The sequence below is a fragment of the Phyllostomus hastatus genome, unplaced genomic scaffold (assembly GCF_019186645.2).
Source record: "Phyllostomus hastatus isolate PE091 unplaced genomic scaffold, TTU_PhHast_1.1 phas_scaffold_21, whole genome shotgun sequence".
Classification (NCBI taxonomy): Eukaryota; Metazoa; Chordata; class Mammalia; order Chiroptera; family Phyllostomidae; genus Phyllostomus; species Phyllostomus hastatus.
The window spans coordinates 6,478,012-6,498,394 of record NW_025334017.1 but is presented as its reverse complement, the minus strand read 5'-3'; the positions used below and the strand labels follow the sequence as shown (position 1 = coordinate 6,498,394).

General features: G+C 43.8%; 1 protein-coding gene across 4 annotated transcripts in view; it reads right to left on the bottom strand.

The window, feature by feature from the left end:
• The window catches only part of CHD7 (chromodomain helicase DNA binding protein 7), a 197,671-nt gene extending 190,278 nt beyond the window's left edge, over positions 1-7,393 (bottom strand). For 3 of the 4 annotated variants that reach the window (XM_045861487.1, XM_045861490.1, XM_045861491.1), the window contains exon 1: positions 7,047-7,393. The gene's annotated coding sequence lies outside the window, so the exon portion shown is untranslated. Of the gene's footprint in view, positions 1-6,349; positions 6,472-7,046 lie in introns of those variants that run through there. The other variant, XM_045861488.1, reaches the window with a different exon arrangement.
• Between the last annotated feature and the right edge of the window lie 12,990 nt (positions 7,394-20,383).

Below are 20,383 nucleotides of genomic sequence, written 5' to 3'. Positions count from 1 at the left end.
ATGTCCCTACAACCAGTGTAAGTCCGTAAATTAACCTGTAAAGACACAGTCTTGCCTTCCCTGAAGGAGACAGGAAGGACCTTGGTGGACTCGACCAATTCATACTGACCACCAGAAAAGCCAATGAGGAACAATGTCAATAAAAATACCTTTGAAATAGACTCCTAACCACAGACAATGAGTCCTAGGAAGAATATCTTTATGTATACCAAAATCAAACCCTGGCCCATAACAAAAACAAATGGATGCTAGTGTTACCTATACAAACTGGCAAAAACCAAAATACAAACACTTCCCTCAACAAATTGTTTCAAGATAAATGCTCAGGGTTTCTATAATTTATTTCACAGAATATTAAAGTTAGCAATTTAAAAGCTTTTCTCTTCTGGATTTATCAGTTAGCATCTCTCATTTACTATCAACCATGTTATATAATCCCCTTTTTATAATAATTGAATAAAGTGACTTCTTAGCTAATTTACATGTAAAAGCAGTTTACATATACACTAAAGATCAGGTAAGTATTCTGACCAAGGATGCTATTTTTCCAACAATTATTTAAGTAATGTATTCATTTCTACCACACCCATGTATGACTACAACGGGCTCCTAAAATACAACTCCCTCCACTGAGAGCACAGTTGGACCCACTAGCTATCTGTTGAGAGCCCAAGGACCTTGTCCCAATATGTAACTAGCAAGAGAAAGCTGCCTGGAGAATGTGGAGATACAGAAGAACAAAATGTAGCAAAATCTGCTTACCATAGGATTCTAGTCTCAATCTATGATAATTAAACTCATACAAAGTGCTACATAGTAGGCAAGTGCTACACATTAGGCAAAGAACAAAGGAAGTGTCACATGTTAGACAAGGAACAAAGGTTCCTCCCCCTCTCCCTTTTCACTGACCCCCAACAGCAACCCTTAGTGGGCTCACCATGCACCAACACCTTGGGGGAAGCTAGCAAATTATTTTGGAACGTTTTGGAGTGCTACTAGACTACATCAGTCATTTGCTACAAAAATTCATGAACTTCCTCTTCAAATCTAGTCCTCAGGAGCTCCCTGCCTCAGTGAACAGCATCACTAGCCAGAGGAATACACTAGAAACCTGCATTCCCTGACACCTTCCTCTTCCTGAGAACAAATCTATCCTCAAGTCCTATTCATTGAACCTCCTAAATATTTCTTAAATCTGTCCATTCTTCTCCAACCCCATGGTCATCAATCTAGTCCAAGCCATTATTTCTCCACACTATGGACCACAACAATAGCAGGCAGGATGCTGTTCCCCATCTATTCTCCCTCCCCTACTCCACCCATCAATTTAGTCTTCAAGTCTGCTCTTGTCCAGCACTGCTTCAAACTCACTGGTCACTCTGCTGCTTTTTTAAAAATCCCAAATTCTATATCCTGTAAGCCCTTCCCAAGCTAGTCTTTACCTGCCTCTTGAGTCTCATCTAGCTGCTCTCTGTTGACCTCAAACACATTGCATCCCTCTGGGTTGTCCAATCCTGCTCCCTTCTTCTACCATCATTTGGATAGCACTGCTAAAGCCATTCCCAAAGAGTAGCACCCCACACAGTATCTACTGCCTATGATGCTGCAGTACCTTTATTTACTGTATGTGTGGGCCTGCCATATCTTCTCATGGCACCCCTGTGCTCCTAACTCGTATATACCCATCACCTTTCGGGTAGCATGTACCCAATAAATACTTGAATCAATGCACAAGAAAGCAGATGAAACAGGAAAACTGATCCCAGTCCAGAGTCAGTTGCCACCAGAGCCAAGCCTGATACCCACAGCCACAGCGAGGCTAAAATGGCCAGGAAAGGAAGCTTCTCTGATTCCACATTGGCCTAAACAAACAAGCCTAAGGACCAATCAGCCTTTCACACCCAAGCTCTGCTTCTTCATTACTACACTACATTATTTTTACTTTTTATAAGATAGTTTTTAACTTTCAAAGTAAACACAAAACATAACCCTCACGAAATACTTCACTGAGAAAACATGTTTGCAGTCAACTAACATTAGTTTAAAAGTACAGGAATCAAAAACAAACAAACAAAAAAGGTACAGGAATCTAGTTATGGTAATGAATACATGCTTATAAAATGAAAACAGTAATCAAACCCTGGAATAATTATCCCTACATTTTTCTAGATGGATAATCATAGTTTCCCCACCACCCCCTAACCAAGGAGAAAAAAAAAATCACTAAACCATGACACAGAAGAAGCAAATAAATTTTGTTGGCTTAAGGACACCTTTAAGAGCTATGTTAGCAGATACTGCAGGATTTGTAACCCAAAAGGTACTCTAAGTCCAAATACAAGAGGGAGAGAGCCAGACTATTCCACAGCCAGCGCGGCCATCCGGCAAGCACAACCCAGCGCTGGCCCGGCACTGGCACCGAGCTAGGCACCGGGAAGACAGCTGCGCCCAAGCCAGCTCTGTGATAACTGGGTGACCAGCCAGAGGCAATTCATTTAATTAATCTCTCTGGGCTTTAGTTTCTCACTCTGTAAAATGAGAAAGTTTGACTAGTTCTCTAAGGTCCTCACGCTCTAAATACCCAAAGATTCATTAATGATTGTAAGATAAATTTCTATTTGACAATATCATTATGACTTCCTATTCCTACTTGTAATTTCCTATCGGTGTTGGTAATCTCTATTTCCTATGGTAATTTTTATCATGCAGGTGTAATTTCATTTAAGATTTTTAATATACTGATACAAGTAAAATAAAAGAGCAATAGTAGTGTTTTTAATTACCTTCCCAGCTCTTAATAACCACCATAATCAGCTATGGACTTCTGCCGTAATTGCAACCCGACCTGACTAACACCCAAATTAAAATAAATCATTGCATTGTCATATTTTTGTAGAAAATTAAGTGATAATTTACTCCCAATTTATTTTATATTTTAACATTATCCATCATCTTTGAATATCAGTTTTTTGAGAACTAAGACAAAATAATAAAGTTTCCTAATGAAAAAAAGAAATTTTTATCTCCTAAACTAATAAAGATACAATGGCTTAGAACCCTGGGAAAATATAATACTAAATTCTGAATTTCTAATGGCGTATAAAGAACTTGTAAAAAAAAAAAAAAGATATGCGAATGTGTCCGTGTGAATAAAAAAGACAACTGAAGTCACATAGTGCCAGTATGTGCCTGACATCATCTCAACATTGCCCAAAATGCTCCTTCTCTGTCTTTCTCAGTGACTTTAGCTATGTGACCCATATCTACTTCAGTGCTTGTCTGTTTACATCTAGAAAGCACTTGAATACTAAAGTAAAACAATTTAGTACAAAGCTAAAGTTTTAAGGGCCATTTTTTTTTTGTAGTCACACACTTTGCTCAGCCCTGACTAAGCATTTTTATTCTTGCAATGCCTTATTTATAGTAGATGTTTATAAGATGACCATGGTGTCTGCTATCAAACCCTAAAGGCCATATATGGATATGGATTATAAAGGATAAAAAATCACTACTACTTTCAAAGTTAATCTTACAAGTGAAATGTCTTTGGTTAGCTATAGAACTCTCTCTCCTACTAGATGGTAAACTCTCTGAGGGAAAGCATTGCTCTTCATTTGCCGTTTGCACGCTGAAAGCTTGCCACTGACTGCCAAACCCAAAGTAACTAAAGGGATGTGACTGCATGGCAGGCAGCCTTCCCTGAGCATAGAGAGTAAAATACTGTAAGCCTAGCTTTGCAATGACGACTCTGAACTTGGCATGTAGACTGTTATGGGTTACACAGCACGTACAGAAGAGCACTCAGACTGTATTCTCTTAGAGAAAAATATTTTTCTTTTGACCAAATTGCTTAAAAACTGTACTACAGTACACTGACTGCATCTGTCTGTATGAAGAAAAGTTGTGACATATCTTTGACACAGTATTTTAATATTCATCTTAACTCAATAAAAGTAACACTCATGAAAAAGTTTTGGAATTGGTCCTGTAAGTTGAACTGATTAAAAACTAGATCAAGTACAATAAATCTATGAACTAAGTTTCTAGAGGCATTATTTTAAACTTGACTTCTACATTTTCACCTTGAAAAAAGTGGGGTTTTTTTCCAAAAGGAAAAATAACACTGGAGTTTTTAACCATCACCATTACCTATATATGACCTACATCATTTCTCTACCCTGACTTTTATGTTAAGACACAGAAAAGGAAGTTAATTTAAATACGTTCATTGATAAAACCAATATAACCAGAGTGTAAAATTGACATGCCAGTCTTTTATTAGTAGTAGTAGTAGTATTCATTTCTTATCTAGAAACTCATTTCAGTCTTGAAACCTAGAATAGAATTAATCAAGCTGCAATTTACTGGTTTGCACACATGGAGAAAAAGCAGAAAATATCAAAAGACAACAAATGATGAAAGTCTATAGTGCTAGAAAATGACTCTTGGGTAGCACGGGGAGGACATTCACCTGTTAAAGCCTCCCAAAGATCCATTAGGTTCCTTTATCAGGTTACCAAAAAGGAAGAAGTGCCATATTTCAACTCTTTGGCAAAATAAGAAAATTTAGTTCCTAAAACTTGCTGCACGCCCCTTTTCATTTCCAAATTGTTTACTTAGTAACTTTTTTCTACAGTACAGACTTTTCTCAGGGAAAATAAACTTTTCCTGAGCAAATCTGGAAGACATAAAATGTCTCCTACTTATTATCACCTAGAAAGGCAAACCACGTGCCCCAAGCATCTAGCTTTCAGCCTCTTTATTATCATTGTCAATGAATGGGCCCCAGTCAAATGAAAGCTGCCATTTTAGGGTAAAGACTGTAGAGCTTCTGTTGTGCAACAGCAAGACAAAAACACTCTGCGACAGATGTACTCTGGGGGGCTGGGAGGCGGGTTCAACTTCATAAAATCACTGCCCAAGTTATTTCTGAAATAAGAAGGACCCAGTACTTACACAGTACTGCAATCTAAATGGAATTATAACTGAGGACAAATCAGGTTCCCATGCTAAGGTCACTAAGATTTTTTTGTCATCATTTTAACAGATCCGTGAGGAAACCCAGACAAGTTTTTATTTTTCTGTTTGATTATTACATATGGTGAGTACTCCCCCACCCATTATTGGGAGAGGGCTGAGGAAAATGCGTTCAACCTCTTTGAAAGACATTACCCACTGCAAAGACGGCTTAAATTAATATGTTTTAAAATATAAAAATTAGGGCCTTCACATAATCCTTTAAAAATAAATTAAAATATTTCATACATGCCAGAAATCAAGCCCAAAAGATGAACATATTTCAAGATAAGTTATTTAAACCGATTGTTAGATAATATGCAATGGGAGACTAAAAAGTATACTTAACAAGTGGAGAGCTGGATAGTGTATCTAATTCTAGCAATTCAAAAGGAAACTCTCCATGTGGGTTGCTACTTTTCTTTTGTCCATTGTCTGTTTCGAAGAGGGGGAAAAAAAACTAGTTTAAAATCGAGGCGTGAACAGTCTCTAAAAGTGACCTCCGGGGAAACAGCCCGACCGTAGCTGGAGCACTCCCTGCGCCGCCCGCTCTACGGGGGCGCTCACAAAGCGGGCGGCCGGCCGGGAGTTTGGGGTGCGCTCCCACAGCGCTGGACTCCTCGAGGAAGAGCCATTCGGAGAAAGGCGGCTCGGTAATGATGGCTGCTCGGGGCCGCCGGCTCCTTCCCCGGAGCCTCCCGAGCCCCCCCCCCTTCCCGCCCGGGGTCCGCCGCCCTTCCCCCCGACCCCCGGGCCGCGCTGGCCCCGAGCGGACGCGGAGCCCGGCACCGCAGCCCACGGGGTGCCCGAGCCCCCGCGCCCCCGGCGAGCTCAGTCCCCGGTGCGAACCAAACAAACAACGCGTCCCCCGTCGCCCTCCTTCCTCTCCCCGCTGACCGCTTGGCCTCCAGCCACCTCCGCCGTTCACGCTCCGAACCGCGGGTCTCTACGGGGGCAGAGCGCACCCGGACCACCTTGGGGGGCCACCTGGTGACCCCTCCCTGGGCGGGCTCGGGGGTGGGAGAGCCGAGTTGCGTCTTTCAAGGGTTAGAGTCGCTATTATGCAGCCACCGCCGCCGCTGGCCCGGCCAGCTCGGCAAGGTGGGGTCCCCTCCTCGCCGCGCCTCCCCGCGCTCGTCCCGGCCCCGCTCCCTTTCTTCTCCTCCTCGCGTACTTGGGAGTCGCCGGGGAGCCCCGGGAGCCCCCGGCCACGGGCCCGCAACTGCGCGCCCGCGGCCGGCAAGGGCTGGGTTCGGGACGACCCCAGCGCCGCGTGTTCACGCCGCCCCCGCCCCACGCAGCGCCCCGCGCACTTTCCCCGCCGCCGACCCACCTCGCCCGGTGGCCGTCCCCGCGCGGGCCGGCGCCACCGCGCCAGGAGGGACGCACTTTGTTCGCGCCGGTGCGGCCGCCGCTCCCGGCGAGCGCGGCGTGGTCGGTCCGGAGCGGGGGGCGGGGGCGGGAGGCGGGGGTCGCCGCCGTCCCCGAGCCGCCGCCGCTCAGCCGCCCCGCGCCCGCGCGCCCATCGCCCACTCGCACTTGAGTTGGAGCCCAACTTTTTCTCCTTCCTTTTTCTTTCGAATGGAGCCGGCAACTCGTGCTCGGCGCCGGCGGGAGGAAACGCGCTCGCGCTCCCCCGCGCGCAGACACGCTCCCTCCTGTCCCCCGTAACCCCCCCCCCACGCCGGCAGCACAACAAAAAGCCATTTACATGCGAGGAAGTGACCCTCGGCCGGACCGCGCGCCCCCGCCGCCGCCGCCGGCCCCGCGGACGCAGGCAAAAGTTGGGGCGCCGGGCGGCGCTCGGGGCGCGGGTTCGGGCCCCGCGGACCGCGACCCCAGCGACACAGCACGGGCGACGCTGCGCTCCGGCGCCGGCCCCGGCCCCGGCCCCCGCCCGCCCTCGCCCCTCGCCCCGCACACGCCCAACTCCTCGTACCCAACTCCTCGCGCGGCCCCAGCCCCGGCCCGGAGCGATTTCCTGCCGCCGCCGCCCCTCCCGCAGGCGCCCGGCGAACTCTGGAGCTCACCGGGTCGGTCGGTCGGGCTCCTCCGATGCCCTGTGCCAAAGGGGGAACAAAACGCAGAGCGGGCTCCGGAGTTGGCTGGGCGGCCGCGGCCGGGGGGTCTGAAACCACGGGCGCGGAGTTGGCCGGGAGCGAACAGGGCTCTGGCGAGTTTCAGGGTCTCCGGGTCCCCAGGCTGCCTCGTCAGTGGCGCTCCTTTGTGTAATTTCACTCGATTCAAGTTTAATCCGATAGTTCCCGAGCACGAGCGCGTCCGCACTACCACGGCTCAACCCCCGCGCCGCCGCCGCCACCGCCGCTGCCGCCGCCACCGCCGCCGCCGCCGCCGCCGCCACCGCGGCCCCAGCACGCCAGCGCCTGCGCGCACCCGGCACGCCGCGCGCGCCCGCCGCCGGCTCCCTCCGTGCCCGCGCCCGCGCCCGCGCGCCGCCACCTGACGTCAGGCGCGCCTGGCATAATTTATGCAAGAATTCGGCCGGGGTGGCGGAGGCCGAGGGAGAGGCCGAGAGAAAGGGGGCGGTGCGGGGCTTCGGGGCCGCGGGCGGCGGAGGGCGGGCCGGGAGCCACTTCCCGTCCGCGGGCGGGCGCCGGTCCTGCGGGCAGTTCTTCCCGCCGGACGGTGCGCGGCCACCGCGCAGCCTGGCTGGCAGGGCTCCTCCGAGCGCTCGGCTGCCGTTCGCCGGCGCCCCGGGCGCGGGCTGGAGAAGGTGCCACGTTTCCCCGCGCGGCACCTTCCCGGAGTCAGGGTGCGCCGCCCCGGGGCAGGAAGCGGCGGCTGCGAGCCAGCGGCAGTCCTCCGGCCACAGCGAGGGGTTTCCAAGGCTACGCGGACGGCGGCGGCTCGAGGGGTTTGGACGTCTCTTCTGTAATTATCCTTCAACTTGAAATTATTTTCCCACACGAAATTACTTAGAATGGACACATTCCATTTCAAATACATTTATCCTGCCTCTCCACATTGCTTTTCCTGCCTCCTCGTTGACAGGAGAGCGGATCCACTACTAAATCAAAAAGTTGAACTAGATGAAGTAGATTTTGTCGAATTTCTTGTAATGCCAAAGGAGAGGGAGACAGCGCAATGGTTATGAAACAAAGAAATAGGTTGTGTGCCCATTATTAAACGTGTTGGAACTAGAACGTTTTATTCATTCTTTGGCAAAATGGCACTTTTATATGATCTCCTAAGCCTTAAGTAACCAACCCTCTTCTGTTTCTCTTCCCGGTGCAAAATAAATGTTAAAAGTGGAGACACTTTTCTTTCATTTTCCTTGTAGAGGATAAATCTACAAACGTTTACCAAGCATCTTCTCCATGCAAAATACCAAACAATGATAATTCTTTTAAGCTGTCAACGATTGTACATTTTAAAATGGTTTTATTAGATTAAAGATAATATTTAGTTTTAACTCAAGAAAGGAACTTATATCAAGCAAAGATAGTTTTATAATAGATACAAAATAAATTGACTTTGTATTATTGAACTCCCGAATAAACAAGAAAATTACAAAGCTATGCAAAATACAATTTCTCTTCATTCACCACCTGTGGTGCTAAGACTTTAGCAATCACAATATTTCTATTTAGGCAAAATGTGACCAAAACTATTTTATTATATAACTAATACAACTATTCAATAACTAAGTTTCAGTATCCTAGACTTAATTACTAAAATATTTATTTTCATTACATCAGTATTAATTTTCTAAATGTTACTACATTTATACTGTTATTTATTGAGATGCACTGGTTTGGGCTTTCATCACACAGATGGGGGTAAAAGTAGGGTACAGTTGTAGTACAATTAACACAACAATTAATAATAATACAAGAATAAACTCTGTGTTTTGTGTACTTGCAACTCTTTACCTACTTTTGCCCACCTCCTATATATTTGAGTGATGTTTTTTAAAAGGTAAATGATTCATTGAAGGGATTTACAGATAAAGAGCAGAGAAGATTGACACCACAGAAAATTGTGACATTAAAATATTGGAAAACAATAGAATCAACTTCTACCTTTTTTATAGTTTCATATCATAAACCAAAAATCAGAGTTCTGAGGTTAGGTTTACATTTCCATTAAGTTTGTGTGGAGAATGCTTTGGTGAGAGAGAGCAAGAGAGAGAGAGGTGGATGGGGTAGGCTAAAGAAAGGACACAATGTCTACAAGGAAATCACTAGTACCTGACTATATTATAGAATAGAGAAGTGACATAAAAGGAATTTTCTTCCACAATATACCCCAGCTCTTTATCAGATGTGCAAACACTTCAAGTCAGTTTACAAGCTAAAAACAAAAGACATCTACGTACAGTGAGAGTATATTAACCTGTAATCAACAAATAGTATTAAATGACTATGAGGAGATTCCCCTGTGCTCTTGCATATTTAACTGGAAAGTTGGGACACTTCTCTTTGAAACAGAGGAAGTAGCCACAGAGTATATCCAAAGCTCAAAGTGAAAACAGCCCTGCAGCCCTCTCTGGTTCATCTCTCCTCGTTGCCACTGGCCTGACAGCTATGGTGAAGTCTCTAAGCTTTTAGAAGTTGTGCGGGTACAAAGCTTGAGGGGCACTGAGAAGCTGAAAGCCTCAGGGGCACAATCCTAGGCAGCTCCGGCCTGCTTAAACCCTAACTCCCATCCCCCACCCCTCACCCCCCACCACTTTTAGCCTCCAATGTTTCCTCTCCATTTGCTTCACTATTGAAGTTTTCCCATTGAGAATAATTTGAATTCACAAGCTTTCCTTTTAAGTATGCAAATACCTTAGGGAGAGATAAGGGACTCTGGGTCATTCACAGATGAGTGTAAGTTAGTTCAATGGGTGTTTCCCTCCCAACACTGGCTGAGACTAACAGATTTAAAGATCTATTCATTAGTTCAACATTGAGTGCCACTGAGGTTCCAGGCATTGTTCTAGGTGCTAGTGACACAGGACTGAACAGAACAAACCAAAATGCCTGCCCTATTGGACTCTACAGTCTAATGGGCTGGTAGTTTTGATTTAGTAGTAAGAGACAATGGTGATTTGAGGGTCTGAGTTTGTTGTAGCCAGAGGGACGTGAAAGGTTCTAGGGACCGGGCAGTGGTGAGGGCATTAAAAAGTGGAGTGGGTGTACCCAGAGGACCACTGAGAAAAATACCAAAGACAACTTGGCTCCTTCCAAAAAGGTTTTCAAGCCCCCATGAAATGAATGAAAAGTATCTTCCAAGAACTCAAACTAATACAAACTGACCTATAGTTTAGCTACATTACTCTTGAGACAAATAAATATTTGTCTTTGTTTGGGAACATAGCCATATGTACCAATCATTAATACTCCATGAGGGGAGGATAATTCACACATCCAAAACAACTTAAAATCACCCCAACTTTAGAACACTTCTTTGTCTGTTCTTCCAAATGGTGGGGACTTTAAAGTATTACATGAATTACACTAATTCCAGAGTGAAGAATAAACTGTGATGCATTTTTGGATCTTACTTTTGAAATGGCTCAGAACTGATTTGCAAGTCATAGAAAATCACTCTCTCTAGAGCCGTATCTCTTTTTTCCACGAAAACCTTTCTTGTTCTACTTTATTACTCACCAAATTTGCATCCAAAAAAATTTGGTGAGATCCAAACAATGTATTGCCTTTAAATGAAGATTTATTGCCATTGAAAATATATAGAAAAATAAAGGCGTAGATATTTAGAGGGCTATATTTAGTGTCTAAATGCTAAAGAAAGCATGAGATAAAAAAAAGTATAAAAAGCATTTCCTGCATCACTGGAATAACAGCATAGCTTCCCTCTCTCATAAGGGAGAGAATCCAGTGGGATATGTAAGCTGTTATTCCATGTTCCATTCATCATCGGGCCACTTGCTATGAGCTTTTGCTGGCAAATGTCAAGATCCATAAAGTCAAGATATCAGGTGAAAAGAAAGCCACTAGGACAATTAGGCCACTGTTGTCTCCCAAAGATACCCTGTTCAGCTAAGTTTTAATAAATGTTTTATTGAATGTCTACTACATGCCAGATTCTCTACTAGCATTGGAAAACATGGTGAGCTCCCATCCTCAAGAAGCTCATAGGTCTGTGACAGTACAAAGAAAGGAATGGTTCTTGCTGCCTGGTACAGCAGAGAAGGCTTCTCAGAAGGGAGGCTTGAGCTGGGTCTTTAGTAGGCACAGGAGTTCATTGGAACAAGGAGGGTGAAATCCCAGCAGATAGCAAAGAGATCCAGAGGGTTCACAGCCCAGTGAGCATAGACTACTGCAGGTGATTTCACACCAAGTGGAATATGGCAGGTGAGCCGATCTTCCTCCTCTGTCTTCTCTGCTCCCCTCAAGGATGAGCTGGCTGTCCTTCCTTTGTTTTCCCAAAGGTGTCCATCTCCATCAGTACTGGTTTACATTAAATTATAATCAATTCCTGTCCTGTCATATTACTGGCTTGCAAACTACTTGGAGGCAGTGATTGTATCTTGTCTGTTATCACCCTCCCCCCACCACGCCTTCCATATACAAAGTTCTCAGAAGTTAGTTACTTACTTCTATAAATGGTGAGGTGGGAAGGTAGTAGATTAGACCAGAGAAGTAGGTAAGGCCCATGAGAGCTCTAGATGTCACCCCAAAGCTTTTAGAGAGTCACTGAAGAGCTCAGCAGGAGAGTAACAAGTTAGATCTGTTCTTAGAAGAACCTCTGTAGTAAGGTAGGAGACGAAGGAAACCATACCTAAGCAGAAAGAAGACTGGGGATAACCTCATTAGACAAGAAAAAGGAAGCTATAAAAGCAATTACCAACTTCCTTGTACTGTTCAGACCCAAGATATTACTAAATGTCTGTCATACAGGCTGCCATGCCATAGGAAAGAACTGTAGATCCACTCTGCCCTGTGGTGGAGGAAGGCAGTGCTCTGTCTGGGTTCTGTGGAGGCAGTGGTGCAAATGTGCCACCTGCCAACCAGCCCAGAGCAAGCCACTTCGCCTGTGTCTCCCAAGTTACCATCTCCCCAACACTTCTTGACTTATCACCAGATCCTAAGTAATACTGGGCAATACCTAAAGTCTCTCGTTTCCATTTCTAGACTAATAAATGGAAATTTATAGTGTAAACTTAGCCAATTGTGATAAGCTTTTACAAAACATTTAAAATGGGAAAATACAATCTCTTACTCATTCATAGTTATTGAGAACTTTCTGTGCAACGCACACAGTGCTGGGAGCTGCAAAAGCAAAAATAAAGCAGCCCCATGCCCTGGAGTGGCTCTCTCAATCTATTAGGGGTGACAGACATTTAAGCATATCACTACAATTAAAATGTGTACCATAGTGGTAATATTGGGTACAGTGATAGATCAGAAGTAGAGACGACTGATTTTGCTTCTGTCCAAATAGGCACGGGAAGCAGAGGATGTGACATTTAAACTGAGTCTTCAAGGACTCTGCAGATGGCAGGGTGGGGAGGTACACCAGGCAGGAACACTGTCCAGAACATCCATGGGGCAGATGGCTAGTGTTGGCATTGCAAGGAATTTGGCTCCGAGCACAGCATACACAGGAAAAGAGCAGGAAATGAGAATGAAAACATGTAAATAAGGCCAGATCTGCGAGGGTTTTAGAGCATAGTAAATCTACCTGGTTCCATAGGTGATAAGGAGTCATGAAAGGATTGTCAGCAGGAAAATGATCAGGAGAAATACGGATCTGTTAGTTGTGTGGACCAAACCTCCAAGCAAGGAGGCATTGCTGATGGTCAGACTAGGACGTGATGAGTCCCTTAACAAGGGCAACATTTGAGATGCTGGAAATAAAGGAATAAATGCAAGAAATATTTAGGTAACATATTTGTTAAGATTTGGTGAATGATTGTTGGCAAATGAATGAAAGGGGGGGCCAAGATTCATTTCTACATTTCCTCCTTGAGTGACTGTGAACTAGTTGCATCTTTAACCCAGATAGAGAGTATCTGGAGTGGGAGCAGTTTGTGAAAGAACACCGGACTTTGATGTAGGAATTTGAGGTGATCTGTGGAGTATTCAAGTGGGGTGCCCATTAAGAATGGAGTGTTTAGTACATTGATCTGATCTAGAAATGTAGGTGTAAGAATTTTGAGGTATAAATGGTACTTAAATTCATCAGAATGGATGATGTTGCTTAGAAAAACGTGCAACATGAGATGAAACAGGCTGACAACAGGAACTGTTAAAATATTGTGTTGTCTGTTATTTATGACTGTACATCAAACCAGCCCAAAACTTAATGGCTTAAAACAAAACTTTGTCTAGTAGGTTGACTGGGAGCTGGGCTTAGATGAAAAATCTGAGATAATTTTCTCTCTCTCTCCCTCTCACCTCCTCCCTCCGTCCCTCCCTCCCTCTTTCTTTCCTTCTCTTTCCCTTTTGTTCAACTTGATCTTTTGTCTTAGTCATCCAAACAGCATGGCAATCTCTGAGGAGTATTCCAAGAAGGCAAGCCCCCAAGCACAAGCAGTTATCAAGCCTCTGCCAGCTTCATGTTTGCTGATGTTCCTCTGGCCAAAGCAAGTCACATGGTCAAGCCCGGAATCAATGTGAGCAGGAGACTGCATGATTGCCCAGAGGAGTGAATCATTGAGGAACATTATTTACCCACACAAAACACATATTAAGACATAGGAAAACAAATAATAAAGGGACAAATCAAAAGAGAATCCACTGAAGAAAATTCACAATGATCAACTTGAAAGGAAAAATAAGACATTAAGGGAAAAGCATTTTGCCCTGATCAGTGTGGGTCAGTTGGTTTGGTGTCATCCTGCCAAGTGCAAGGTTGCAGGTTCGATTCCCCAGTTTGAGGATTTGGTCTCTGTTTGGGGTGCATAGGAGAAGCAATGGTGGATGTTTCTCTCTCACGTTGATGTTTCTCTCCTCTTTCTCCCTCACTTTCCCTCTCCCTAAAAATACATAAATGAAATCTTTTTTTAAAAAAAGAGAAAAGAGTTACTAGAAGGGAAGGGGCAACCATGTCAAATGTCACAGAATAAGTAGGGAAGGAGTGATAAATATTCATTGAATTCAGTTTGTTAACCTTTTCAGTTTCAAGTGTTGGGGGTAAAAGCTAGATGGGAGTTAGGGAGGTATAGACAGTTGGTGCAGACTTCAGATTCTTTAATTAGAAATTTTGTTATGAAATAATGGGAGAGGAGTAGTATCTAACTTTTTTTAATTCTCACTCAAGGATATGTTGATTGATTTTAAAGAGAGAGGAAGGGGTGGGGAGGGGATAGAGGGAGAGGTAGAGAAACAACCACTGATGTGATCTGTGCATGAAAATGGATGTGGGTATGTCATCCTAATCTCTCCACTAACTCATGCCCTTCAGTTTCCTCGATGATGCTGGGATGGGCTGTTGCATGGAGGTAAGTTAAACAAACTTACTTTTTAAAAGCTTTCTCTAACCTGGACTTCATATGATTGCCCTAATAGCTCCTGCATGAGCCACTATTTCTGGATTCAACCTAGTGGTTTAATTATGTTCTATAAAGGGTTCTTCGGGAACTCTTTCTAAGAAAGATTTCATTTTAAAAAGGAGTGTGAAGAATCTAGAACCATTTTTTCTCATTTTATAGGAGATAAATGTCAGAGAATGATAAGGAGCAGCCACTTGGGCTTTAGAATCTCACAAACCAAGTTAGAATCCCAGCCTCTACTTGGTAGCAATGTAAACTTAGATGAGTTACTTAACTTCTCTGAACTCAGTTTGCAAATGTGAAATGCGATGATAATGTATACTTCATAAAGGAAGCATGAAAATTAAATGAGATAACTCATGTACATAGTTGGTGCTTGATAAATAATAGTTTAAGGACTATTACTAGAGGTTGGGAAGTTCAAGGTGACAGAGGTAGTATGCACAGAGCCCAGGATAAATCCAAGTGTGTCTGATTGTTAACCATCTTGCTTCACTAGTCATGCTTTAAAAGCCAGAGATGTCTCTTGCTCCATAACATTCAAATGCTCTATAATCATTAGCAGGAAACACCATATAGTCATAAGCTTGGTTCAGTTTACTCTTGCTGTACATCTGCAAATACTTGAAACTTTGCCAGCATGTTTTCATCTTATTTTTGAGCTTTCATTGGAAATTAGCTAAATAAAAGCTTTTCCACTTTCTTCTTTACAGAGAGAAAGAAAGAAAGAAAGATGTGAGAGAGGGAAACATCAATCAGCCATCTCCCGCGTGTGCCCCTACCTGGGTTCGAATCCACAACCTTTTGGTACACAGGATGACACTTCAACCAACTGAGTCACCCAGACAACACAAGAGAGCTGAGTACTATGTAGAGAGAACTCATATTACAGAGAGGGTAGTAGTTTGTTTTTTGTTTTGGGGGGCGTTTTTTTGCAGGGTTGGGAGGGGGATTGTTTGTTTTTGTAAGCATTAGAGTGATAAGCATTACTTTAGAGTAAGAGAAGGAGCCAGGAGAGAGAATAACTCCTTGGAAGAGTCAGGTTTGTGGGGAAGGAGATGTAAACAAGCTCAGGATTGATGAAAGAAGTGACACCTCTTTTTCTGAAACCAAAGAAAGGATGGTGAAAATTCCAATAAGTTTATACATTGGGCCAGAGAGAGATGACAGAAAGTTAAGCAAATTCATCTATAATAGCTTCTATTTTTCACATTAATTCAGGGGTTAATCATCTACTGAGACTGACATGTTAATGGATGGTCAAGAGACTTGAGGAAAGTGTTCAAGTTCTGCGATAGTCCATGGGAAAGAACTAAGCTGCAAAAAGAAAGGACTCTCGTTGAATCTCTTTGAAGTCTGAGATGCCTCAAGTCCTGAGCTGATATTGTGGTGGCACCAAGTTGTTATACAACTTTCTTAAGTGATATTCACCCTTAGGGAAAAGGAGTAACAACGGTGAATTGCTGGATCCATCCAGGGGAGTCCTTGTTTTCTGTGGACACCCAGAAGTATCCTTGGCCACATAGCCAGGGCAGGGTCTCAGGGGACCAAGCAAGATCAGCTTGTGTTGTTACCTGGAACCATAAGGTAGCCAATGTCATGGGTCCTTTGTTTAAATGAAATATATAAGTTGTATGTGACTATAATGTGACATATAGAGATTTTTGGCGATCTCAGATCTCTTTCTTTGGAAATTAATATGTTAGTGAAAACAAAGAAATAGCTAAGCATGTCACTTCTTCTTCCTATTCCATTAAATCCCTTGGTGGCTGGTTGGCTCATTTGGCTGAATTCCAGTGTCAACCAGGCCAAGGCCTTGGGTGCTGTTTTCGTTCTGGTGATCCCAGTAGTGTCAGTGTCATGCAGTGGGACTTAATATTATCATTGCCAGTTCATGGACAATTCTAGGCTAAACTGTCAAACTTGGAGTTGTACTTTGATATGTACAATGAGAACAGGTCATAAATTAAGGTTGCCTAACTCCATAACTCATGGACCAAGCCTCATGATCCTCCTACATTTAACTCTGGTTTAGATATTTGCCAATAACTATTGTTAGCACATGATACTCCAGTCTTCTTCCTCCTGGGTCATAAGATTCCCAGCAGATGGAACATTAGATTTGCTTTCTGTAGATCATAGACACACAACCCATGTTTACAGATGAGGACTCTGAGGCTTTAGAGATTGCACTGCTGGGAATGACAGGGATACGATTTAAATGCTAACTCTTCCAACCCTGTGCAGTGCTTGTCCCCAAACAGAAACCTGATGACGGCCAAAAGGCCACTAGCCATTCTCACGTCCCAGTGTGAACTCAGCTCCTTTGTTTGCCTTTCTCCACATTGAAGGGAAAAAAGTCATATTGGAAAGACAAGTCTGCACCTTGATTTTCACAAGACCTTGCATGAGGCTGCAGCTCTGGAAAAGATTGATTTGAGAATTATGCAACCAATTATTAATCCCTTTCTCCTGGTTGGAAAACTGATGACTCTCCACCTAATTGATCCACCACATTGAAATAAACAGTCACGGGGACCCACAGATTCAGGCCAGCAATCAGATTTGAGAGAGGTGAGTTCAGTGCCAGCACCCAGTACAGTGCCTGACACATGACAAATGCTCATAGAATGAGCATTGCATTTAATAGGCCCAGATGACTGGATACAGAAAGGCAAAAATAATTTTTAAAAAATATTCTGTGTACTTGAATCTGAAAGTAGAACCATTCCTAATTTTATCCCTTTTTAATTGACTTTTTGAGAGAGAGAGGAAGGGAGGGAAGGCAAGAGAGAGAGACATCAATGTGTCACTTCATTTGTTTATGCATTCGTTAGTTGCTCCTCGTGTGTGCCCTGACTGGGGAGTGCGCTCACAACCTCGGCATATCAGGATGATGCTCTAGCCAACTGAGCTGCCTGGTTAGGCCCTTAATTTCATCTTAATTTGTGTTTTAGCATAGTTAACTTCCACTCAAGTAATATATTTATACTTTTAATACATTTTTAATGTGTTTATAGTATGATCAAGCAGCTATACTGGGGCTTTTCATTTAGAAAGCCAGCAAGAATTCATATTAACCCATCACCTGAGCTCTCTGGAGCTTCTCCAGCAGGTAATGCTGCTGCTAACTTCAGTTCACAGGGCAGAGCTTCATGGGCTCACAAAGGCAAAAGCTGTCAAGATACAGAGCTGCATCCCACCGCCCTCATTCCAGTGCCCACCCTTACTGTGCTGTTGTGGGGGCCCTTGCTCTGAATCACTCCTAAGTCACCTGGGTCAAAAGTCGTTCAAGTATGATTTCACAAGTCACCTGCAGTCTACTCATTCCTTACCCTTCTCAGGAAAGGAAGGTGAGACATCACCGGACCTGACTCGTGAGGGTGAGACAGTACACGTGAGCTTGGGTAGCACAGATCAGAGGGAGGCAATGCAACAAGAGTGACTGATGTCAGGGAAATAGCACCGCATTGTACAGTGTGTGGTCCTTGCCTCCTGCCTCTGTGAAAAAGAAAATGACTTTCTAGATGATTTTGTACCTCCCATAAAATACGCCCCTTCATGCACTTTTAAGTGTACAAGTCCATGGCAGTAAGCACACTCACAACGTTGTGCAACCTCACCAATATCCACCTCCAGAATTTCTTCATCATCCCAAATAGGAACTCTTTATCAATTTAATAAGTACTTCCCATTCTCCCCTCTGCCAGGCCCTGGTAACCTCTATTCTACTTTCTGCCTCTATATGCCTACTCTAGGTTCCTAAGTGGAATGACACAATATTTGTTCTTTTGTTATCTGGTTTACTTCACTCAGCACAATGTTCACCCATGTTGCAGCATGCCAGAATTTCCTTCCTCTTTAAGAGTGAATAATATTCCATTATGTACATATATACCTTCAATTCCATAATATGTTGATATAATATTCTATTATGTATGTGTACCTTATATTCCATTGTATATAATATACATATATAATATTCATATATATATTCACCTGTTGATGGAAACTTGTATGGTTTCTACCTCGTAGCTTTTGTGAATAATATTACTATGAATATGGATGTAGCATAGTCCATTTATTTATTTATTTGTTTATCTATTTTAATTTTTCTTTTTTTAATGAGAGAGACACAGAGAAACATTGATGTCTCTCCCATCGATCAGTTGCCTCCCGCATGCACTCCAACCAAGGATGGAACCCATAACGCAGGCATGTGCTCTGACCCGAAATCAAACCCACAGCCTTTTGGTGTACCCAGCCAGGGCTGTTGCATAATCCTTTTAAAGAATAGGACACATACAACAAAGGCCCTGGCACTTTCTAACTCCTCCTTCCCTGAGACCAGCTCTTGCCGGCTCCCCTTGACCTTTGGCCATCCCACAGTGAAGGCCTTGCCTCCTGTGAGCAGAACTGAGGCTGGCTCCCTCAAGCACTGCTGTGCTCTCTCCCAGGGCCAGCTCTCCTGGTCCTGCAGGGTCCCTGCTCTTGTCTCTAGATATGAGACCTCGGCCCCACTGCCCTTCTCTTTGGGAGCTGAAGCTTAGTATGCCTCAAGGTCAAGCCTTTCTAAAATATGCTGTAGACAATACCACAGGTATATTATAACAAGGAAAATTTCAGTGAAAGACAGACATGCCTGATTGGATGATGCTAGAAGGCTTTCTGGAGTTACTTCTAAAATATTTTTATATAATAGAATTACTTACTAGTTGATTATTTACTGATTGATAACACTGGCAATCAGTGATTACTGAGTTTTTCCTATGTGGAAGGTGCTATACTCTGGAACTGTGGAGGAATATGCTAAATGCAGACATATTCCCTCCATTGCTGTCAGAAAGAGTACATTTAATCAGACAGATATAGACTATGATGGCATAACTAATTGAATAAAGTGTGGTTTATCTTTATGATAGAAGCTACACAGAATGAGATAGATTTTTATGTGCTAATTGCTATAATCATCAAGCTGTACAGTTATATGCAAAAAAGTATAGATGCAGATGAGTGTATATGGTATGTTCGGAGCTGTGAGAAAAAAGGATGGAAGGATTTATAAGCACACACGTATATACATGAATTTATGTTTGTGTGTACTTGTGTATGAGTATCCCCATGTGTTTGTGAATACATAGGCATGCCTGGCATGCTACACAAAGAAGTAGCAGTAGTTGCCTCGGAAGCAGTTAGGGGTGAAAGAATACCTGTCCTTTGTGCAACCTTTCCTGTACATTCAAATTTTCTATTATGTATACATATTATTTTTAATTTTTAAAAGATGTGTATAAAACCAATAGTAAATGTCAGTGTGTGGGAAGTGGTTTAATGAGCGAGCAGTGTACAAACAATGCGAAAGGCCTTCAGAGGAAGGAAGGCTGGCTCTGGGCTGGGGGAGCCAATGCCGTCTGTGAGGGAGGAGGCACCTTCAGACTCAAATACCCTGGACAGGCGGGCTCTGGGGAGGGAACCAGTGGAAGAGCACAGTGGGACAGCCTTCCAATGAGAGTGCACAGAATTGGCAAATGGGGAGTCACCTGAGGTAAATCACGTGAGGTTGCCTGGGTGGAGGAACGTGGTAGCATTTTATTTACTTCACTTACACACTGGCTCGTTCCAAAAATGCGTAATGTGAGATGAATAACAACACAGTATTATTAAAGTAGAAACAGAAACTGAAATCAGAGTCTAGGGGCAAATATAAAGTTGCTAATGAAAAGGATTAACCAGTTACCGAGCTGCGAAACTGTATCTCAGCCTCCTGATGACCAGAGTGAAAGGAACACTATAAACACGTAGCTCTTCCTATGGAACGAACGATGGCACACTGGCTCTTGGAGGGCCAGTTTGTTCTGCCAGGATTGTTAAGGCAGTGTCCTGCAGGAGCAGGTGAGTTGT